Consider the following 25079-nt stretch of genomic DNA (forward strand, 5'->3'; position numbering starts at 1 on the left):
GCTAGCGTTTATTAAGTGCCCTCTGTATTCCATGCACTGACCTGGAGATTTAGAACTTCACTTAGGTCTACTGCAGGATTCTTATTATGCATTTCTTGAGAAAGCAATCAATACCAGTAGCCTACGAGTCTACGTCTAGCACTTTAGGCATCTCAAGAGATCCAGAAACATACGTGCTATCTCTTGAAACGACTTAACATATTAGTGGGATGTCCACAACTGCTGTAACCAAGAGCCCATGAAATGCACCTGTTAAATTAGAGAAAAGTTATTTCTTTTTCATGTAACAGCCCAAAGAATAGTGTTCTCAAAGGGCTGGACAGGCAGCACTGCCCTGCAAGGTCACCCAGGAACCACTGCTCTGTGAGGTCATCTAGGAACCAGGGCTGTGGGTGTGTTCTAACAATGTCAACATAGTTAGATCCAAGGCGGCTGGTCCAACTGAAGAAGGAAGAAGAAAAGAGAAGGTAAAAAGGCTAAGTGTTGTCATCTTTAAGAAAAGATTGAGGAGTCACACCTGCCACCTTTTCTATCATCTCATTGGTGAGAATTGAGTCACATGGCCACGCTTGAGAAGCAGGCTGGGAAATATAGAGTCTAGCTGAGAAGCATGTATCCAGTTGAATTTGGAGGCAGTCATCCTACTAAGAAGAAGAAGGGGAGAATCGTTCCTGGAGGATGGTTGGCAGACTTTTACCAAACTAGGTTATTAACTGGTTGAATTTTAGGCCCAAGGAATAAGTCCTCTGGGTGATGTGATGGACATTTGCACATTTTTGCCTGCCTAGAACCTTTTGAACAGCTTTCCTGAGTGTGGAGAACTTCCCACTTTACGGCCCCTGCCACCCCATGAGTAAAGGCGGTAGCTTGTTTTTCCCTCATCTCTTGTAGGTAGGGCCTGAGCATGTAACCCAGGCTCTGCTCACCTGACACTGTGCAAAGACTTCAGTTCAGAGCAAGCAGCATGAGGAGCTTTGTGGAATCCATTTTCAGGTGGGGATGGAAGCTGAGGCATTTGATTTGGGGACAGCAGTGGCACTGTTTCTGGTGTCAGTTACTTGAGCACAGTTAACTAAGAAGAGGAAGTTTGGTTGCTCATGGCCAATTAAAAGAGTTTCCTTCCCAACTTTGGACTTGGTTTGGATTTGCTCTGCTTTTCTGTGTAGTCAGAACACAAACAGAAAGTGTATGTTTATTATTCCCCTCGGGCTCTTCCTAGAGGTAAGGGTTCTAACTTGGGATGGGGGTTTTGGTTAACTTTTTAATCAGCTGGGTCCTGGTAATGCTTTTGTGGGATGAAAGCTCTACTGGCATCTCAGTCATCATGGACAATGAATCAATTTAGGACTTGGAGTGAGGTTTTTTATCTTCAGAGATTAAGGCAGGAGTTTCTGAATTTTTTTTTTTTTTTTTTTTTTTAAGATCTTGCTTAATTAAAGGGCTTCACTAGATTGTGTTCGTCATTGTCAGAGAGCCTCACCTCTGGCTGTTATTGCCTGGGTCAAACTTCTTCTCGTCCCTCAGCTTTGCACTAGAAAAGGGCTCTTTCTCAGCCACGGCTGCTCATACCTCTTGCCAACTAGCACAAGTTGGACAGAATGTTAAAGATGACTCAGAATACATACCTGGGGTGGGAAGATCTAAGAACTCTCATTACGTTCTGTCTTGTTTAATTTATGTTTTTTCATAATCTATGACTACTATTCCCTTTGAATCTTCCATAGATTCTAGTCATAGGCCAGACTCATAACTCAACCCAAATTATTGAACATAAGAAGCATAGTAAGCATTAAATACATATTGGTTAAACTGAATTAAATGAGATTGAAATATACCACCAAGACATAGACCTCTAGGGATTGCTTGATTGCAAAAGCCAGAAACCTACATGACGAGCTAAGGCCAAAAAGGGAAATTTACTGCAAGGATACATGGATTTCTTTAGGAGGGAAATGAAAGACAAGTGGAAACTTACCAGGAATGAGGGAGAATGCTCTTAAAGGTGCTAAGTTTGCTCATTTCTGAAAATTAGCTCTATTGTTCTTTCTCTTTCCAGACTGACTTTTCTGACTTCTCAATGTAATGACAGAAAACAGCATTCCCAACCTCATGTGAATTCTTGCAAGTGCTCAGTATATGTCAACTATAGTTACTGTGTTTCCATCACATGCAACACCTGGGCACTGGCTTTCTTTCAAGTGTCGGACAGACATCATTGTCAAGCAGAATTCTTTCTCACTGACCTTGGATGTTGTCTCACATTCTTCTTCTTCTTCTTTTTTTTAATTAATTTATTTTTGAGAGCGAGAAAGACAGAGTGTGAGTGGGGGAGGGGCAGAGAGAGAGGGAGACACAGAATCCGAAGCAGGCTCCAGGCTCTGAGCTGTCAGTACAAAGCCTAATGCGGGGCTCAAACTCACGAAATGTGAGATCATGACCCGAAGTCAGACGCTTAACCCACTGAGCCACCCAGGCATCCTGTCTCACATTCTTTTAAATATAGAGCTCCAGATAGCCATGGCAACAACTGGTAATAAATGTTTGAGAATGACCATCTGTGTTCTAATTCCTCTTTCATAGGATAGTCCTCTAAATACTTTAAGGTAGTTAAAGGGTCTTCAGTGATTATGTTGCTCTAACACTCAGTATCTATAATTCTTTGAGTTATATGACATGGTTTTGAGCCTCTTAGTAACAGTGGAGTTGTACCAAACCTCATTTAACTTACAGAAATTCAGTGATATCTGTGTTGCACCAAACAACAATTAAGTGTTGATGGTAGGGGGCAGGGACTGAGTGGCTTAGTACGTTGAGCATCCAACTTGGGCTCAGGTCATGATCTCACAGTTCATGGGTTTGAGTCCCGCATCAGGCTCTGTGCTGACAGCTTCAGATTCTGTGTCTCCCTCTCTCTGCCCCTCCCCCACTCGTGCTCTGTCTCTTTCACTCTCAAAAATAGATAAACATCAAAAATTAAAAAAAAAAGGGGTCGGGGGAAATTCCTTTATTCTCCCTCCCTATTTACACTCGAACGAGAAAAAGGGAATCCATAGACAGCATACACAGAGCAACAAAAGGAGTTAATTTTTGGCTGTTGTTCTTTACATGACCCAGGTGCTGGCAATGTAAAGTCAATTCAAGGAATTCCAAAGATAAAGTTGACCATATGTGATTTGTAGTGTGGTGACTTTAGAACTTGTACCCCACTGTCTTCTCTTCTGAAGGTGGTCCTACTTGCTTTTATTTCACCTAGAGAATAGTCTTGGGAATTTGAAGCAGGACTTCCAATGTGGTCTTTACAGAGAAGACAATGTAGTTCTCACCTCATCAGTTCTAATTTTACATATGCAGCATCTCAGCAGTATGGGGCTCACTGAACACCAGAAGTCCTGCCACTCTTCACATTTACTGCAATAAAACCCAAAATAATGTGCCTCCTCATAACATGAATGCAAATACAGTGCATCAGGCCAGCTTCTGTTCTCATTAACCTTGCATTATCTTACCCCACTAGGTAAAAATCATACTCCAAGGGTGTGCTTTTACTATAACTTACAAGATAACTCGAGGAAAAGCACACTGAAGGGGGCACAGTATCAGGAAAATACTCAGCAAATGTTAGCCTCTTCCACTCTCAGCAGCTGCTTCGTGACACATAGGTGAACGTCTTTGCTCGAATCACTAGTATTTTTTGTTATTGTTTCTGGTCCATGGTTCAAGGCTGTCCCGGTCTTTCTGGTCCAGGTCCCACCATCTAATCTGTTTGCTCTTCCTCCCTGGTTTGCATGCTTCTCACTTGCCAACTGACTTCTTGACAGCATTTTCTTACCTTTTCACATGTTCAAACTTGGTGGGAGATGGAAAGGTAGCACCCACCTGGAGCAATGTGCAATACTGGTAGTTACACACTTCTCTCACGCTGTTTGAGAGTGCCACGTGGTTAAAAACATTATAACACGTCATTTAATGATTTTTTAAAAAAATCACACGTGTTGAAATAACTTTCTAGGCTCAAGATGCAGATGCTCCTGCCCAGGGCTCTGTGTCAACAAACTGAGACTTCGATAACTTTTCTGTCCCTGTAAATGTTCAGTTTGACCAGAAACAAAGTATATCCAGGCTGCCAATTCCCAAACGTCAAGCCAACTCTGGGTCCTCTCACCCCAAACAAGGTTGGCTGTGTGACACCAGAAAACTAGATTTTTCTTATTTTTCTCTTGTTTGTTCTTGATTCTTTATCTTATAAAAGTTTCCTGTCTTCGGCTTCATTTAGCCGTTCTTGGAAAGGAGACTGTCTGCTTCATGAAGTGTAAATAAAGTTCATCTGTATCACCTAAATTATCTTCTTTCATCATTTTTTAACACATGTAGCAAGTTGAAACAATAGAACACCATCCTATGGCTGATCTTGTTAGTAAAGACTCTCAAGTAGCGGAAGAGAAATAAAGGAACAAGAGTTACTATTTTGTTGTGGTTCATCCACTTTCTCTCAAGTTTGAGATAGACTGAGTTTAAGAATCTGCTTCATTGTAGGGCTGGGTGGCTCAGTTGGTTGAGTGTCTGACTCTTGATTTCAGCTCAGGTCATGATCCCAGGGTCATGGGATCAAGCCCTGAGTCGGGCTCCGGGCTGAACGTTGAGTCTGCTTAAGATTCTCTGTCTGTCTGTCTGTCTCTCTCCCTTGCACATGAACATGCACATGCGCTCTCTCTCTCTCACACACACATTCTCTCTCTCTCTCTAAAATAATCTATTTCACCACACCTCCACATCTGGCTCTGCTTCCAACTGCTTTGGTTATAGTCACACCCGTACTAAAGGAAGAAACTACAAAAAAAAAAAAAAAAAAATCACAGAAGGCTCTATCAGAAGATCTCCCAAATGATTAAGAATGTCAACCCCATACAGAAAATGAAGCCCTTCAAGAGGTTTGAGATAACCCAAACGAAGAGAGAATTTATTTGCCCTATTTCAGGAAGGCTTTTGATACCATGTGATACAGAAGAACAATGTCCAAGTACAGGATAGACAAGAAGAGAAAGAGAAAAAGGAAGAGAGAGGGGAGCTGTAAAGAGGACTACCAGGTGAGCTCAGGCTTAAAGTGACTCAATTTGCATACAGCTAATCTAAAAATAGAAAACAGAATAGGAACATGAAGCCCTAATGTGCCATTCTCTCCTTGCAATTTCCAAAGGTGAAGGTCAGTATTTGACAGAGGTTAATTAAGAAACACACATGCAAACAACACATATACACATATTCATAATGTTTTATATACGTATTTATTTTATATATATTTATGTATACAAAATACCACCTACAATTTTTTGGCCTGATCTCTAATGTACAGAAGAGCAGTGTGGATAGAGCACTGTTCTAGGATAGGGCATATCCTGGGACAGAATATCCCAATTTGAGTCCTTACTTGACCACTTGCTGTTTACCTTGACTAAAATTTCCTGAGTCTCAATTTTCTCATATTTGAAACTGACACAATAACAGAGAAGTGACAACATGTTGTGTTCTGTAAAGTCTAGGCAAGTTATTCATTATTAGGAAACACCTGACCATTGACTTTATGGCTCCCAGCCAAATACTTCCACAATCCTACCAAGATCCATGAATGTCATCTCCTTTCAATTATTTATTAGAAAAATGAGCATAAAGAAAAATTCCATTTTTTGAAGAATTCCTGACTGTGCTGTTTGTGTTGATTTCACTGATTTTTCAATACTTAGGAGAACAGGAATAATGGAAACATCAACAAAAATAACTCAGAAAAAGTACAGTGGCAGGGCTCCTGGGTGGCTCAGGTGGTTAATTGTCTGACTTTGGCTCAGGTCATGATCTCACTGTTCGAGGGTTCAAACTCCGCAACTGGACTCTGTGCTGACAGCTCAGAGCCTGGAGCCTACTTCGGATTCTCCCTCTCTCTTTGCCCCTCCCCCCACTCACGCTCTGTCTCTCTCTCAAAAATAAACAAAACATTAAAAAATTTAAGAAGAAAAGAAAAAGAAGAAGTAGGGTGGCCCGATAACCAATTCTAATATGTATTTTCACACCTCAGAAAAAGTAATTCATTGTGTGATGCTATGGTGGGACCATCCCCTGGGCTCCTCTGTCCTAGACAAGTTACATTATTATCAGTTCAAGTTAAGAGTTGGAAATAGAAATACCTCCAAATATTTTAAGGATACAAGAGTTTTAATATAGGGAAATGGGTACTTATGCAGTGGTTCCAACACTCACCCTCCTCTTGATAGCTTTGCTTGTCAGCAGGGAGAAAAAAATCAGGAATTTCAATGTGTTACTAAGAGCAAGTGTTCAAGGTCCCAGGGGGAATGCTCATGATGGTTGGATCTGAACTCCTGAGCTGATGGTGGTACTTTGTGTTGTAGGGAGTCAGGAAGACACAAACACTGGATTGCTTTTTTCACTTATGAACCTTTTTAATGAGCGACACTAAGGTCTGATGCCACCACTCTGGCTATTCAGTGTATAATTTTAAGAGCGATGAAAACGTTTTAAAAAGCAGAGGTGAAACAAAAATATTCTTTGCCACTAGAGAGAGAAACAAACACACAAAAAGAATTATTTAACTGCCATCTCTCCTTTTTAATATAGAAATTTCCAGATGGGCAATTTTGGTGGCCTTTAAAACGAAGTTGAGGGAACTTCAAGATGATTACCCTGACTTGAGACTGGAAAGTACCCTTAGCACTGTTCTGGATGGAGCTTAGAGTGCCGGGCGCATGCAGCCTCACTGAAGCTGAAATTGAAAGTTGGCTCTGAAATAACGGATTTTATAAAATTCGGTAGGTTGAATCTTAAAGGATAAAAAAATTCTCTACATTTTTTATATAGATGTATTCTATGATTTTACTATCAAGATGTTTGTACTAAATACTGTTTCCTTGCTGGTACCTTCTCCTCCAAGGCTTGACCCACTTGTGCTTAGTGTTCCTCCTGCAATCCTAGGCAAACAGTTACTGTTTTTCTTAGTTGACAAACATTATTTGAACTGCCACCCCTATGATGAGAGTCCCTATGATGAGAGTCAGGTAAGGAACAGCCTGGGGCCGGGCAGGGAGGAAATCCATGTGCATGTATAAATTTGCATCCCTTCCTGTTCTTGCTTCATGCATTTCACAGCAAGTAATGGCAATGGGAGATTGGTCACACACTCTCTCCATCTGGTACATGGGTATCTGCTGTTGTCAGAGTGGTTTGTTTCTGACGGTTACAGCTGCTGGATCAACACTTATTTTTTTCAAAATGACTCAGATCTTTATGTTCTGTTGCTTTAGGGTAATACCTATGACAAATATTAGGATGTGATGGTGCAGGGCTAGAAAGAGTGGACGTGACAACCAGCACTTACTTTTAGGAAGTAGTATCTGAAGACCATAACTCTTGTCTGATGACTCAGCCACCCAAATTCCAGATACCTACGTGCCATATTCCTATAAACATCGGACATTTCCCCCTATAACGTATCGTTGTGTTAGAAAGGTGAAACAGTCGAATGCTATGACAAAAGTTTTGGCATCTCAAGAATCCCTGTGCTGGGACTACGAGGTGTAGTTGTGGTCAATTCTAAGCATGGATGGCACTGGTATTAATTGAGCGTATCTATTGGGACTTACAATGTCCCAGGCTTACAGGTTTATGTGGGACAACCCTATGAGATAGGCACTATTTTTCTAATTCCCATTTTACAACGGAAACTGGTGCACAAAGCGGTTCAGTAATTTGTTCAAGGTCACGCAACAGTGGTATCATCAGAAGCTGCATCTCAGCCTTTGGGATCAGGTTTCTTCCTAAATTTCTGTTAAGGTTACTACTGTGCTTGTTCTGATAACCCAGCTTCAAAGCGTTGGATCTGGGAGAGATTGGAGAAGTTTTAGAGCTACCCATTCATTCTAGGGTTGAGGACAATGAAGACAAGAGAATGTTAAGATGACTGTCCTGAGCCTCCATATCCGGGTCATGGCAACACCAAGACCATCAGCAGTGTTGTTTTTTCTATTACATCACACTTTGGCTTTTCTCTGCCCATTGTTCTTTATTGCTAATGAATCACCAAGTCTTACCTGCTTCCTTCCTAGCTTTTCCGATCTCTGTCTCCCCCTTCGTCTCCCCACTGCTGTCACCAAATCCAGGCACTGGTTACCCTCCCCTAGAAGATTATGATTGACCAGCCTCAGGACTGCCTGTCTCTCTTACTTCAGCTGGGCAGCTATGAAAACAAAAGTAATTAGTAATTACAAGCTCCACCTTTCAAAAAAATGTGTGTCTCAACCATTCAGTCATTTCCTAAATGTTGCCCAGTTTCTCCTTTGTAATTGTAATTGTTATTTTTTAAAACATCTTTAAACATTATTAATGCTCATTGCAGCAATTATTAAAACACAGTTTATGCTAAGCTAGAGCTTTGGTGTTGTGCTGCGTGAGCCACACATCCTTACTAACTTGTTCCTTGTCCTTGACAAAAATTACATATTTTATTACTTTTGCCCAACCTTAAAAAAATTTAGACATAAAATATGTTCGTTACAGACAACCCATTGCATATAAATAATTACAGAAGAAATTAAAATACTTAGAATCATATTCATCCAAATCAGAGCTAACACATTGTTGTGCATTTTTCTCTTATTTGTAAATTTTTCTTTTCTTAGTATAAAAATTTGGGAAATCCTAATTTTCCTCTCTGGCAAACTGTGGATAATAAACCTCTTTCACAAGTTTGTTGGATGGATGAACTGAGAATATATATAAATATACCTGATGTACAGTATTTGCTCAATAAACGGTGGCTATGAGCTGTTTTTATATTTAACTCTCCAATCTGGAATTAGGTTTTTTTGTTAAGTTTATTTATTTATTTTGAGAGATTGGGGGGAGGGGAGGGGCAGAGAGAGTGAGAGAGAATCCCAAGCTGGCTCCGCACTATCAATGCTGAGCCTGGCAAGGGCTCGATTCCATGAACCACCAGAATGTGACCTGAGCCGAAATCAAGAGTGGGATGCTCAACTGACTGAGACATCTGGGCACCCGTGGAAGTAGTTTTGATTTCAAAAATGAAATAGGGGAATAACTTCATTTTTTTCCCAAATGGTTAAGAAATTGATTTGGGGTGCCTGGGTGGCTCAGTAGGTTAAGCATCCAACTCTTAATTTCAGGTCGTGATCTCATGGGTGGTGAGACCAAGCTCTGTGGTGTGGACCCTGCTTGGGATTCTCTGTCTCCCTCTCCTTCTCTGCCCCTCCTGCCTGCACTCTCTGTCCTCTCTGTCTCTCAAAATAAATAAATATTGAAAAAAAAAAAGAAAGAAATTGATTCAATTTTTTAAAATTAAACTTTCGATTTTGAGGTAATTGTAGATGTGCATGTAGTTGTGATAAATAAAACGAGAGATCTTCTGCACCCCTTTTCTCAGTTTCCCCCAGTGTACTGCAGTACAATACCAACCAGGATACTGACATTGATACAATCGATATACAGAACATTTATTTCTACCACCAGGAAGACCCCTCCTGTTGGCTTTTCATGGGCACACTCACTTCCCGCTCACTTCCCTCCTGCTCCCATCCACTTCCTTAACCCCCTTCAACCATCAATCTATGCTCTGTTTCTATAATGTTGCCATTTCAAGAGTGTTATAGAAATGTACTCATACAGTATGTAACTTTTTTGGATCAGCTTTCTTCACTTAGCAGAATTCTCTAGAATGTGACCATTTTAAGTGCAAAATTCAAGAAGTTTTTACTCAGACTGTTAGCTGTTTTGCTGTAACAATTATTTCCTTTATTGCTTACTTTAGGGAGAATAGGCCCGTTTAGGAGTCACAATGTCTCCATCAATTAGTCTCTTTTCAAGTTCACGGAAGTGTTTTGTCACTTTACTGTGTATTATTTGTTATATTTATTTTTGTGTAACATATACATAATACGTATTTTGGAACTCCCTAACTTAAAATTTATTGGAAATATATTTTTTGAGCATGGTCCGCAAAAATTCTTGATTTTAAAAAGTGCCAATTTCTCAAATTCTCTAAAATAGTTAAGTTTACTGTTCTTAAAGGTTTTTAAATTTTTCTGTATTAAATTCTCATTTTAAATTGCCTGTTAGGACATGAAGGGATATATGGGGCATTGTATTGCCTCCTTGTCCCTATAGATGCATCCCCTCCCGTGCTGGCTTTATTTTAATAGAAATTTAATTACACATCCTATTTGGTAAGAGAGACAAATGAATGAATCTTGCTGACAGAAAAAAACATTGAAGAATTATACCTGTGGCATGACACATTTGGCTGATATGTCCTAAAGATATAACACATTGCTTACATTGGCAAGGAGGGAAGGATAATTTATGTGGTGCTCTCTAAATACTGTGTTTGTTATAGTTAACTGTTTGTGAGATTTATTTATTTTGCACTTGAAATCACTGTGTGAATCTTATGACCCCAAAGACATAAATAAACTCCATATTTCTGGCATTCTCTTACTAACCCTGATGACATATGGTCCTAACTCCAGAATTTGTGTTTTTTTTTAAATTTTTAAAAATGTTTATTTATTTTTGAGCGAGGGAGAGAGACAGAGTGTGAGTTGGGGGAGGGGCAGAGAGAGAGGGAGACACAGAATCTGAAGCAGGCTCCAGGCTCTGAGCTGTCAGCACAGAGCCGGATGTGGGGCTCGAACTCAGAGACTGTGAGATCATGACCTGAGCCGGTCAGACACTTAACTCACTGAGCCATCCAGGCGCCCCCAGAATTTGTGTTTTTATAAATACAAATATATAAAATCAAGTTTACTGAAGTATAACTTAACACACAACAAAATGTGCCCATTTTAAGTACAAAATTCAAGAAGTTTTGACAAATGTATATATCTGTATCACCACCAGCACAGCCAAAATAAAAAACATTTTCATCAGCCCCAAAAGTTCTCTTGTATTCCTTCCCAGTCAATTTTCTCACCCACCCCCAGCCTCTGGAATCCACTAATTTGTTTTCTGTCATTATAGATTAGCTTTGTCTTTTCTAGTGCTTTATATAGATGGATTCATACAGTATGCACTCTTTTGCATCTGGTTTCTGTAGCTCAGCATAATGTTTTTGATGTTCACCCATGTTATTGAGTGTGTCAGTTCTAGAATTTGTATTTTTATTAGGGCTACTCATGCATTCATTCAAGAAACATCTGCTATGTGCTAGGCACGGTTCTTGACGATGAAACAATTGTGAATAAAAAGAAGACAAATTCCTGCTTGTGGAGCTTGCATTTTAGCAGAGATTCGAAGCAAAAATTTCCTATATGTACACACAACTGGAATGATTGCTATAGTGAAAGACAAAGCAGGAAATGAATATTAGGGAATGCTTGGAGCTTCTAGAAAATATTATCTGGGAAAACATCACTGGAAGTGTATTTTTGAATATAGAAGGAGATGAAGGAGCAAGCACAAAGATATTTAGGAGAAGAACGTTACAGGCAGAAAGCAAGTACAAAAATCTTGACACCTGCCTGGAGAGTCTAAGAAACCCAGATGGGCTGAAGTAGAAAAAGGAAGGGAAGGGAAGTGAGACACGAGGTCAGAGACATGGGGGTGAGCATTACAGGTTTTTTTTAGGACCCTATAAGCAGTGTAAGGGTTCTAACTTTGAGTGACATGGGAGACATTGGAGGCTTTGAGTGGTAAAGTGACATGGTCTGACTCACATTCTCAAAGGATCACTTTGGTTGCTGTACTGAGAAAAGACTGTAGGAAAGTAGGGAGACTGGTTAGGAAGCAGTTGCAACAATCCATGCAGGAGACGATGATAGCTTGGACGGAGTGACAGTGGTGCAGGAGTGAGGAGTGGCCCCATTTTCAACATATTTTAAAGCTAGAGTCAACAGTATTTGCCAATTGACTGAATGTGTAGTGTGGGAGAAAGAAAAGAGTTAAGGATGACTCTAGGGTTTTTGGCCTGAGTAAAGGGAAGTACAGAGTTAAGACTAGGAAAGAAAAGAGAGAAATTAGTTGTGGTATGAGGAAGAAAGACACGAGTTCACTTTAGACATGTTAAATTTGAAAAGCCCATTGTTGAATGAGCAGATAGGAGCCTGGACTTTAAAGGAGAGATTAGGATTAGAAACATGCATTTGAGGTCAACAGCAGCATGTAGATGGTTTTTGAAGTCACGAGAGTGGATGATATAAACAAGTGTGTGCAGAGGAGGAGGAGTCTATGGATCAAGTTGTGAGACAGTCCAACTTTTAGATATTGTGAAATGAGGATGAACCAGTAAAGAAGACTTAAAGGAGGAGCTAGGGTAATGGAGGTAATCCAAAAGAGCATGCATCTTGGAAATCAAGTAAAGATAGTGATTCCAAGAAAAGGAGTATCAACCATGTCAAATGATGCTGATAGTTCAAATAAAATAAATGAGAATCGGCTTTTTGATTTATCAACTGGAAGGGAGGTCATTGGTGACTCTACAAATCATTTAGCGAAGTGGTTGGGTGAATTCCTTATCAGAGTGAATTTTAAAAAGAATAGGTGAGAGGAAATGAGACCTTTTTTTTTTTTTTTTTTTTTTTTTTTTTTTTTAGGGATTTCGCTATAAAGGGAGCATCAATATGTTAGTATGATTGGATGGGAAAGTGGAATCAAGGGAAGGAGTCTTTGAGACGGGAGAATTTTTTTGCTAATGGGAATGATCCAGTAGACAGGGAAAAATTGACGAAGCAGAGAAAAAGAGGTGCTAAAGTGATAGAGAATGGAATCCAGCACAAAAGGGGAGGGTTTGGCACTAAATAGAAGCATAGACCATTGATCCAGAAGGAAAGGCAGAGTATATGGTCCCAGATGTAGGCAGGTGAAAAATGGAGAGCTTAGTGGAAGTTGTCTTTTTGTAACTTCTATTTTAAGAGTTAAGGAAGGAGCAAAGGTGGTAAAGCAGAGAGAGAGGGTGGAGGATGAGACCTTGGCTATTTGAAAGAGACAAGGTAAAAACTTAAGAAAGTGAAAGGTATAGCCAAGTGAGTGCATAGACTAGGGACACATAGCATTATTATTCAATAGCACTAAGTGCCTGCCCACTTGAAATTTTGGTTATGCTTTAAGGGAGGACCAGTCAACAGGGTCCTGTGCTTATCTTAAGCCTCAGTCATCCATGAGAATGTACCTGTGCCATATATGCAAAATGGAAGAGTTGTGTTCATTTAGAATTTAGGTGTTTCAGTTACCTTTTGCTGCATAAAAATCCTCAGCCATAGCAATTTTAAAGCAACAATTTGTTATTTCTCATAAGTCTGTGGTTTGACCTGTTGTTTCTTCTGTTTCACAAGGGATCAGGCAGGGCTATATTAACATGGTGGATTTGACTGGGCTGGAATGTCCACAATAGCTCCCTCACAAGTCTGTATCTTGGCAAGATGGCTGGCAGACTGGGCTGGGATGGCTGGACTTCTCTGTCTCTGTGTAGTCTCAGGACTTTTCTCTTCCACCTGGCATCTCCAGCAAGGAGTCAGACTTATTGCATGGCAGCTCAGGGTACCAAAAGTAAAGGAGCAGAAGCTTCTAGTAGTTTTTAAGTCTGATGCCTGGAACTGGCACAGCATCACTTCTACCACATTCTGTTGGCTACCCTGAAGCTGTGTTACCTTCGGGGCTATTGTTGGAGACTAGCTATCAGAATCTATCCTGTGACTTTCACTGATTCACATCTCTCCCATACGTAAAACATATTTATTCCCTTCCCAAGGCTTTAAAACTTTACCTTATGATAGTGTCATGCTTGGGTTTTTAAGTGTAGCATGCTGTCAGTGGGTGTGTTTGATGCTCCTTGGGTGTATCTCTTCTGGATCCAAAGATGTGTAAAGAGACAATTTAAAGGTGAGTGGGGCAGGGAGCAAAAGAGTCACTGGTCCATAGCAATTCTAAAATCCAACAGGGCACGTAAACCAATTTTCTCCATCCCAGGAGTAAAAAATACACATTTACTGAGGAAGAGATTTGCTCGCTGGGAATAGTTCTCCTTGTGTCCTTGCTCTCTTCTTTGAGCTCTTGGCTACACATAGACCATCCTTCCTTTTCCATAAGACATGGCCATGTTTGCATCTCAGCCTGATTGTTGCCTGTTTTATAAGTTGGGGCCTAAAAGTCTGTTTTCCTTTTGAAAACAGGAAACATTTGTCCTTTTAGGTCCAAGCTTATATAATTCCTTTAAAAACTTGGTTGGTTTTTAAATTATCACTTATAACCCACTTCACTGAACAAAAGCCTTGTTCTGTTTGGAAATCTCCTTAGCAAGTTTCACTCTTCATTAACTACCCTTTCTAACTCTTATGATAAAACAGGTGACAGTGTTTTCAGTTGATTGGCTAGTACATAACCCAGGTCCCCTGTTTTCCAGTTCCCAGTAGCAATTTTTTTGCTGTCCTTCCAATCTTCACTAATGGTGTTGCTAAGGCTCTTCTACCTTCTGGTCCCACAGATAATGCCACAGACAATGCCACCAATTTTAGGTTTCTGTTAGGTCAGCACAGAACTGGTAGGAGCAAATTTCTATTTGTCTACTGCTGCATTGTGAATAGCCCTAAAACATAATGCCTGAAAGCAACAGCAGTGTGTTATTTCTCATATTTATGTGTATTGACCATACATCACCTGGTGTTAGCTGAGGCTGCTATCATCTGGGGCTCAGATGAGCTGGTGTCTTGGCTCTGTGAGACGTCTCTTCTCCATATGATCCCTTTGTGTGGAGTCTCCACAGAATCACTTGAGCAGGGTAGCTGAATTTCAAACAGTAGCTTAGGGCTCCCCAAAATGCAAGCAGGAGGCTGCCAGACCTTCTTAAATCATAGCCCTGGACTGGCACAGTATTACCTCCACTGTATTCTGTTGTTAAACATGAGTCACACAGCAGCCAGGTTCAGTATGGGAGGATATAACAGGACCCTGGAAGGTATGTTTCACCGGGAGCTGTCTTTGAAGATCCAGACACCATACCAGATGGGGTGAGTGAAGTGGAGGAGCCAAGGAAGCGGAGAAAACACGTAAGTGAATAATTTTAATGATGAAACATGGAATCTAAGCTAAATAGGGAGAGAATGAAGGGTTGGTGGGATGGGGAGGATCGGTGTAAGGGTGACAGAACCACTGGGTCCTCACAGAGTTGAAAAAGTCTTTTATTGAAATACGAGAGACAGAGAGCTGGAAAGTTCGGAGGTATTGTATGGAGAACGAGAAGCTGAAAACTGGATTCTGGAATGATTATAGGGAAGTAGATACCAAAGACTAAGGTAGTGGTTCTCATCCCTGGCTATACATTGCCATCACTTCAAGATCTTTAAAAAGTCACTAATGCCTGGGCCTCTTTCCAAACCAGCAAATCATGATCTCTTCAGGAAATCTGAACCATCTCTCCCATCTCCTTTTTAAAAGATCTCCAGGTGATTCTAGTATCCACTTAAGACTATGGACCATTTATTGTAAGTAAGGCACTTAAACAAGTCCCTGTCACAGTATGTACCAAGCATAATCCTAAATCTTTACTCACACTTCCTCACATAGTATTCACTGAATTCTAGGAGATACGTATTATTATTCCTATTTCACAGATGAGGAAGCAGAGGCTCAGAGGTTAACCAGACCTGCCTGACACCAAAGCCATGTTCTTAACCTCCTAATTTATTTTCTCCAACAAATGTGTGGGTCTGGGGTAGAATAAAAAAGCTACTAAAAAAGCTCTTAGAAATATTTTTAATTTATGCTTCTTAAGCAACTATTTATGCAGATTGAACATATATTATTTCTTTAGATAAAATTGCTTTATGACCAGATGACATCACTTCTTCTTAATTCAAACCTCATGAAATTTGAACTCAATTAGACAGAAGGGATCCCAGGAACATTCACACCAAGCACCCCTATCCCATACACACACATTAAAGTTGTGCCCAAGTGCTGTTAGAGAAAATCTAAAAAAAATATTTTGTCTTTAGCACACATCTACCTTTTAAAAGAATTACTCATCACAGAGATAAAATGAAAATACAACTTCTCCTTGTATTCTTTTAAATAACACTCTTCTGTTTGGATTTCCCTCTAACAAGTATTTTTAATGCAAGGCATTTTTAGAAAGTAAGGAGCTGGAGAAAAACTTAGAACAGGAAATAAAAACCATGTAAGTGCTTAGGTATGAATTAAATTTGACCTGCACAAACAGCTGACTCCTTATGTACTATAGTTATTTTGGGTTAAATCGCAACTCAAGACTAACATTTGACACTGAAATTTTCATTCAAAAGGACCAACAACTAAAACTAACTTTTTGAGAGATAAGAAAGGGCATTTCATTTAAAAAGATTCTCTCTGGGGGTGCCTGGCTGGCTCAGTGGTTGGAGCATGTGACTCTTGATCTCAGAGTCTTTGGTTCAAGCCCCACATTGGGTGTAGAGATGACTTAAAAAGAAGAGTCTCTCTTGGCAATCTATTGTAGTGCTGTGTTTCCTATTAAACCTTGGCTCAAATTCTACTTTCCCTAAAAATCTCTGTTGATATAAGGTATCCCAAAAGGGTCATTCTCTTATGTTGTGTTGATTCATATTTATGCCAAGACTTTTTTTCCAGTTTCATTGAGAAATAATTGTCATATATCATTAAGTTTAAGGCATACAGCATGATGGGTTGATTTACATATATTGTGAAATGATTACCACAATAGGTTCAGCACACATTCAGCTTCTCATGTGGGTACAATAAAATAAAGGAAATTAAAAAAAAAAAGGAAAAAAAGGAAAAAGATTTCTCCTTTTTATGAGAACTCTTGGGAACCACTATCTTAACAATTTTCCTTTGTGTCATACAACAGTGTTAACTATAGCATGTTGTACAGTATCCCTTGTACTTACTTATCTTATAACTAGAATTTTGCACCTTTTGACCACCTTCCTCCAATTTTTCCTTCCCATGTCCTCCACCTCTGGAAACTACAAGTCTGATCCCTTTTTCTCTGAGTTTCTTTTTGTTTTTTAGATTCCACAAATCTAAAAAAGTTAGATAAGTGAGATCATACAGTATTCTGTTTTCTGTCTTATTTCACTTAGCATAATGTCTTCAAGTTCTATCCATGTTGTCACAAATGGTAGATTTTCCCCATTTTTTATGGTTGAATAAATTCCATTGTATATATCTACCATACTTTCTTCCTTTTTTTTTTTTTTTCCTACCATATTTTCTTTACCCATTCACCCACTGATGTACACTGAGGTTGTTTCCATGTCTTGGCTATTGTAAATAATATGCTGCTATGAATATGGGGGTACAAATATCTTTTTGAGTTAGTTTTTTTCCCTTTGGATATATTCCCAGAAGTGAGATTGCTGGCTTATATGATAGTTCTATTTAATTTTTTGAGGATCCTGCATAATGTTTTCCATAGTGGCTGTTTTAATTTACAATATCATTAAGAGTCTACAAGAGTTACCTTTTCTCTATATCCATGCTAGCACTTGTTATCTCTTGTCTTTTGACAAGATGGCTTTTCTAGCGGGTGTGAGATGATATCTAATTATGGTTTTAAATTGCATTTTCCTAATGATCAGTGATGTTGTGTATCTTTTCATGTACCTATTGACTTTTTGTATATCTTCTTTGTAAAAATGTCTATTTAAGTGATTTGCTCATTTTTTAATTTAGATTTCTTCCTTTTTTGCTATTGAGTTGTATGAGTTCTTTACATTTTTTGGATATTGACCCCTTATCAGATATATGGTTTGCAAATATTTTTCCCATTTCATAGGTTGTCTTTTCACTCTATTGATGATTTGTTTGGCTGTGCAGAAGCTTTTAAGTTGATGTAGTCCCACTTGCTTTTTATTTTTTTGCTTGTACTTAGCTGTGATATTCAAAAAATCATGTCAAGGAACTTTATTCCTATGTTTTCTTCTAGCAGTTTCATGGGTTCAGGTCTTACATTCAAATCTTTAATCCATATTGAGTTAATTTTTGTGAGGCATGCAAGATATGTGTCCATTTTCAATCTTTTACATGGGACTATCCAATATCCCAGCATCATTGAAGAGACTCTTTTCTACATTGAATATTCTTGTCCCCTTGTCAAATATTAGCTGACTGTATATGCTGGGGTTTATTTTTGTGGTCTTAGTTCTGTTTCCATTGGTCTATTTTTCTGTTTTTATGCCAGTACCATACTGTTTTGATTACTGTAGCTTTAGAGTATAGCTTAAATCAGGAACTGTGATGCCTCCTGCTTTGTTCTTCTTTCTCAGGATTTCTTTGGCTATTTGGGGTCTTTTGTGGTTCCATATAAATTTTAGGAGTGTTTTTCCCCCACTTTCCCCAAAAATGGTAATGGAATCTTGATAGGGATTGCATTGGTTTTGGTAGTATTGACATTTTAACAATATTAATTCTTTCAATCCATGAACACAGGATACCTTTCCATTGATTTGTGACTTTAATTCCCTTTATCAATGTCTTGATGCTTTCAGAACAGAGATTTTTCACCTCTTCAGTTAAATTTATTCCTAAGTTTTGTTTGTTTGTTTTTTTTGAGAGAAAGAGGGAGAGAGCATGAATGGGGTAGAGGGGCAGAGGGAGAGACAGAGAGTGAGAGAGAGAGAGAAAGAGAGAGAGAATGTTAGGCAGGTTCCACACTCAGCACAAAGCCCGATGTAGGGCTTGATCCCATGACCCTGTGATCATGACCTGAGCTGAAATCAACAGTTAAATACTCAACTGACTGAGCCACCCAGGCGCCCCTATTCCTAAGTACTGTATTGTCTTCAATGCTATTGGGAATGAGATAGAATTCTTTATTGCTTTTTCAGAAAATTCATTGTTAGTGTATAGAAATGCTGCTGATTTTTTATGGTAATTTTGTATCCTACAACTTTACTGAATTCATTGATTAGATCTAAGAGATTTTTTGTTGAGTCTTGAAGATTTTCTCTATATAAAATCATGTCATCTGAAAATAGAGACAATTTTACTTCTTTATTTCCAATTCTGATACCTTTTATTTATTTTTTTTAGGACTTCTAGACTATGTTGAATAGGAGTGGACACCCTTGTCCTGTTCCTGATCTTAAAGAAAAAGTGCTCAACTTTTCACCATTGAGTATGTTAGCTGTTGTCTTATTATATATGGCCTTTATTATGTTGAGAGATAATTTTTCTATGATTTTTAATTTATCAAGAATATTTGTCATAAGTAAATGTTGCATTTTGTCAAATGCTTTTTCTGTACTATTGAAATGATCATGATTCTTTTCTTTTATTCTATTAATGTGATGTATTGTATTGATTGATTTGCAAATGTTGAACCATCCTTGCATATCAGAGATAAATCCCACTCTATCATGGTGAATGATGCTTTTAATGTGCTACTGAGTTTGGTTTGCTAGTATTTTGTTGTGGATATTTGCATCCATATTCATCAGGGATATTGGCCTGTAGTTTTCTTTTCGAGTAGTTTCCTTTTCTAGTTTTGGTATCAGAAAAATAGTTTCACAAAATGTGTTTGGGGGTGTCCTCTTCTCTTCAATTTTTTGTAATGGTTTGAGAAGGATTGGTGTTAATTCTTTAAATGTTTGGTAAAATTCGCTAGTAAAACTATCTGGTCCTGGGCTTTCATGTTCAGAGATTTTTGATTACTGATTTAATCTCCTTACTAGTAATTGACCTTTTCAGATTTTCTATTTCCTTCTGATTCAGTCTTGACAAATTTATGTTTCTAATAACTTTTCCATTTCTTCTAGGTTGTCTAGTTTGTTGGCATTAAGTTGTTCAGAGTAGCCTCTTATGATCCTTTTCAATTTCTGTGGTATCAGTTGTAATGTCTCCTTTTCCATTTATAATTCTGTCAATTTTATGGCTCTCTTTTTTTCCTTGGTTTAGCTAAGGGTTTGTCAATTTTGTTTATCTTTTCAAAGAACTGACTCTTCGTTTGGTTGTTTTTTTTCTATTGTTTTTCTGTTCTCTGTTGCACTTATTTCTGCTCTAATCTTTATTATTTCCATTCTTTTGCTTACTTTGGGCTTAGTTTGTTCTTCTTTTGCTATTTCCTTAAGGCATGGAGTTAGCTTGTTTATTTGGGATTTTTCTTTCTTCTTAATGTAGGCATTTATTGCTCTGAACTTCCCTCTTAGAACAATTTTGTTGGACCCCACAAGTTCTGGTACTTTGTGTTTCCATTTTTGTTTGTCTCAAGAAACTTCTTAATTTCTCCTTTAATTTATTCTTTGATCCATTGGTTATTCAGGAGAGTGGTGTTTAATTTCCATGTGTTGGTGAGTTTTCCAGTTTTCCTCTTATTATTGATTTCTAGTTTCATGCCATTGTGGTTAAAGAATATGCTTGGCAGGATTTCAATCTTCTTGAATTTGCTAAGATTTGTTTTGTGGCCTAACATATGGTCTATCCTAGAAAATGTTCCATGTGCACTTGAGAAGAATGTGTACTCTGTAGCTGTTGGATAGAATGTTCTATGTAATATATCTGTTAGGTCAATTTGGTCAGTGTTGTTCAAATCTACTGTTTCCTTCTTGATTCTCCGTATGGACTATCTATCCATCATGTATCATTATATAAGGACCTTCTTAGTCTCTTTTTACCATTTTTAGTTCAAAATCTATTTTGTCTGGTAGAAGTTTAGCTACCCTTGCTTTTTTTTGGTTACTGTACACTTGAAATGTCTTTTTTTACCATCTCACTCTCAGTTTATATAGGTCTTTAATGCCAAAGTGAATCTCTTGTAGGCAGCATACTGTTGGATCTTGTTTTTTGTTTTTAAATCTATGTAGCTACTCTGTGTCTTTTAGTTTGAGAACTTAATCCATTTACATTTAAGGTAATTATTGATAAGTAAGGACTTACCATTGCTATTTTGTTAATTGTTTTCTGGTTATTTGGTAGACCCATTTTCCTTGTTTCTTATCACGCTGACTGTTTTTTGGTGTTTTGATGTCTTTTGGTATTAGTGTGCTTTGACTTATTTATCGTATTCTATTGTGTAGTTACTACAGGATTTTCCCTTGTGGTTTTGCTCTGCAGGCAGGGGAAATCACAGGCCATGTTCCCTGTTCAAGTGCCACTTTGTGTGGGGTTGTTGAATAGGTATGCAACTTCCTGTGTACTCTGGTTGGGTTCCTGAGTTGGATAGGCTAAAGACTGTATTCAGTGATGGGAAGAGCTATGAATTAGATTCCCTGCCCCAGGGAAGCAAGACAAGAAACTCTAAAACTGGTAAAGGTCATTGTCTACTGTCTTAACTAAAGCCAACCTGCACCCCAATTTCTCTGACCAAGCAGGGCCACTAGCTTTGCTCTGCAAACTATTGGCTCTGCCTGCCTGCCTCTCAGCTTAGTGTTGCTGGGCCAAACAGGTTCCTGGAGTTGTCACCAGCCCTTCTGTTCAAATGGGGTTGGAAGGAACTCTCCACAGAGGGTAAGGCCATGATTTAGCTCCTTGCCTGGGTGTCAGCAAACCAGACTCTCACACTGCCAAATCTCCTCGTTTAAGAATCCACGTCAGGCAGATCTGCACTCCATTGAATTCCTTGGTCGGAGTTTGCCCCTGAATTGGTTCTTCAGATGAACAAAACCACCAGTTGGGGTACTACTTGGACACTGCAGGTATGACCATGGTCTGCCATGATTCCACATGCTGGTTGTTGCACCCCTCCCCCCTTCCCCATCATAGTCAGACTCCCAGTGGCTGAGCCCCACAGAATCCCATGTAATTCCCATGGGATGAGATCAGAGTAGGGGCTCTGTCAAAGTAACCCACAATTTTTTGGCAGTGCTGGTTGTCTCTCCTGGGTCCTCTTTTCCCACTGGAGAAGTCAGTGGTTTAGGGGAGACCTCTCTGCATTTTGCTACTGACCTAGGGAAGGGGCACAGAGTCAGAGCTCCTTCTCTTACTCTTCTAATGCAGTCTGTCTTGGTCTCTGAGGTGCATGGCGGGGGGTCCTTGAGCCTTGCCCTTATGTTCTAGGATTCTCTCAGTAGTGTCTTATTCTTGAATATTTGTTAGTTGTTCTTATGAGGAGGAATGAAGACAGGAACAACCTATGTCATCACCTTGGTGATGTCACTCCTTATGCCAAAAATTTTGTGACACCAGTCCATCCCATAATTTGTATGTTTCTGCAACCAAATCACAAACTTCTTGGGAGTCAAAAACCCTATATTTTTCTTTTCTTTTTCTTCTTTTTTTAACATTCTTGCCTTGATGCTAGATATAATACTAGGCCAATAGTTAGCACTGAACTAATAAATGTGTTGAATGAATGAATGAATGAATGAATAATATATTGGGGACTTGGAAATATTCCTAACCATTGAGGATCACACTAGGAAAGAATGGCTGGGCACTTCTACACACAGAGCTTGCTTTAGTCACCACCATTACTCTACAACAGAGGTATTATTAATATTTATATTCCTGTGCTAATAGGAAGAAACTGAAGCTTTGAGACATTAAATGATGACTGAGTTTGCATGGTTGGGGTAGTCATGATTCAAGTGCAGAGCTGTTTGCTCCTAAGCCCTTAGCCCTTTCCACCACTATGAACCAATGCCATGTTAGTCAAGGCTTTTTCTTTGGCACAGCTGATGGAAAACCAACTTAAACTAGCTTGGGATAAAAGAAGGCTTTTATTGGAAGAATCACAAAACAATGGGAAGGTCTGCAGAAGCCAGTGTTGCTCTGGGAACATCAGAAATAGGAACTGGAAAGAAGAGACTGTCAAGCTAGGCTGTCTTTACTCAGGCTCCATTCTCTCCTTGTGAGAAGAGACTTTTTCTGCCTGTGTGTTGGGGGAGAGAGGCATGATGACCACTAGCCATCCCAGCCTCATATCTTTCCTTTTTCATGACTGGACAGGTGCTTATGTGTGTGTATTATCTCTGAAAATCTAATTTACCCACTGATTTAATGTGCATTGCAGAAAATTTCTCTTGAAGAAAGAAAGGCAAACTATTAGATGGTTTTAGAGTACAACATGTCAAGGAGGCACAGTGCTGGCCTGGGTGGTAAACGGCTAGCATCCTACCCCAAAAGAAGACAAAAGTGAAGATCGACCACATCCTCTTTGCCTTCATCCAATATGACTCACGTCTATTTGCCAGATCTCTGTGTTCATCCAAATAACTATTTTGTTATGATTAATTGACAGATGTCTAGAAGGTCCACATAGAGTTTAAAACATTATCTAATATGATGGTAACAGATAACCAGGTTCTTGATGATGCTTCAAGGATGACGCTGATGATACTTTTGTTTGTTATAATTGGCGTTTTTCTCTCAAATGGATTAAGTTGATTATTAGTACTGGAGAAACACGACTGAACTGATATTATCACCATGCCAGTATTTTCTAGTCATCTTAAGCCAGTATCGTATGTGGGGCAATTGCAGTGGTTTTCCACTTTTTTCCTTCTTTTTCTTGGCATAAATCCTATTCAACTACAGATGCATCCAGTTTCTCAACAAGTCAAGCAGATAAAAGCAAGACTGTTGTTTTCTCTGAGGGAATTCAGAACGGGGTGTGGCATGCCCGTTTGCTCCCCTGCAATGCTTCTTTTAGGTGGTCTCAAAGGAGGTTCCTCAGGATAGAGTTGGTATGCCCTGGTGGATGGGACAATCCCGTACAGGAAGCCAGAAGATCTGATTCTGCTGGTAATTAGTTGTGCAACCTTCAGCAAAGCATTTAACCTCTATCTTTTTCCACTGAAATAATTGGGATAATAATATTACCCATTCCAACTTCTGGGGTTGTTGTTAGGATCAAATGACACAATGGATATAAAAGTGTTTTGCAAATGTCAAAGATTAGTATAAACATGTAAAAGGCCTCATTGCACTTATATATCAGTAAATATTTGTTGATGCAGACATAACTCTGTAATCTGGGACAGAATTTGTAAGAAGTGTCCATTTAAAAACTTTCTGTGTCTCCAGTAATTTTAAGATAGTTACATACAGGAATATTGAAATGGAATATCTTTTTAGCATCCATAAGCAAGCAATGCCAATTCTACTAACCATCTAATGTTAGCCAGGTGTCCTACCATGTAGGTGCTTAGTCCTAGAAACACCGTAAGGTAAGTCAAAGGAAGAAAAGATGGAGAAAATTCTGGAGCACAAGAGTAAATTGTGTGAGCAGTAATGACAAAATCTCTAAGCTTGAGGGAAAAGACCACTTGAGTTAATTGGTATCCCCATTAATCACAGGCTGTTGATTGCTCTAGGAACAGGGCGTAAATCCCATGAAATGAAAAGTGGGGCTGCGAAATATAAATCTATTTTCACCCACTGTTAAGAAAGGCAATGAGTAGCACTGTTCAAATGTTGTATTTCCTCTTGCCAATTCCAACAGTTAGACCCGCACTTTCATGAACTAATCCGTGAAGTGAACAAATCTTCTCTTTCACAGTTTCATGTCATTGGTTCAAATGGTGTAGTGTTTCTTACATAAAGAACTTAAGGAGAATAAATCCATTAGGGAAAGTGGGGGAATTTATTGTACTCCAAGGCTGTGCTTTTAAACAGACCTCAACTGTACTAGAACAAAAAATGCCCTTGTGTTGAAGGCTTGTCAATTCCAGGTTTGCAATTGGCATTGTAAGAAACCAACAAACTGGACGTGGGTTCATTTCACATCCCCTTACCCTAGAAACTGTGCTGCTTTGTGTTTGTATCTCACCTAATGCCTACTAGCCTGTTCCCAGGAGATGAGTGGGACAAGACGTGTTCCCCAGTCAGCCACTGCAGTTTAATCGCTATTTATTTTCCCAGTAAAATCTGTACTTTCTTAATTTCTACAACTGTGGTAAAAATAAAATCTGTGAGCTGACACATCATTTCTGTTGACCACCTCAGAGACTTCCTGAAAACACCATTTATACGTGATATCATTTCCTTCAAATGCACAGATTTTTTTGTCTCCCTTCACAGAAGGGGCTAAAAAGAATCCCACTTTACCTTTTCCATAAATATCAACAGTTCAGTGGAAAGCTGTTTCTTTTTCTCCAGAAGCACATTAATGCTACCAA

General features: G+C 39.0%; 1 long non-coding RNA gene across 1 annotated transcript in view; it reads left to right on the plus strand.

The window, feature by feature from the left end:
* Positions 1–309: 309 nt before the first annotated feature.
* Positions 310–25079, plus strand: part of LOC132667446 (uncharacterized) — a 45878-nt gene continuing 21108 nt past the window's right edge. The window contains exons 1-3 of the long non-coding RNA XR_009605159.3: positions 310–467; positions 4976–5084; positions 6625–6815. This is a non-coding gene — a long non-coding RNA (uncharacterized LOC132667446). The remainder of the gene's footprint in view (positions 468–4975; positions 5085–6624; positions 6816–25079) is intronic.

This window comes from Panthera onca, chromosome B2, assembly GCF_046562875.1.
Source record: "Panthera onca isolate mPanOnc1 chromosome B2, mPanOnc1 haplotype 2, whole genome shotgun sequence".
Lineage (NCBI taxonomy): Eukaryota > Metazoa > Chordata > Mammalia > Carnivora > Felidae > Panthera > Panthera onca.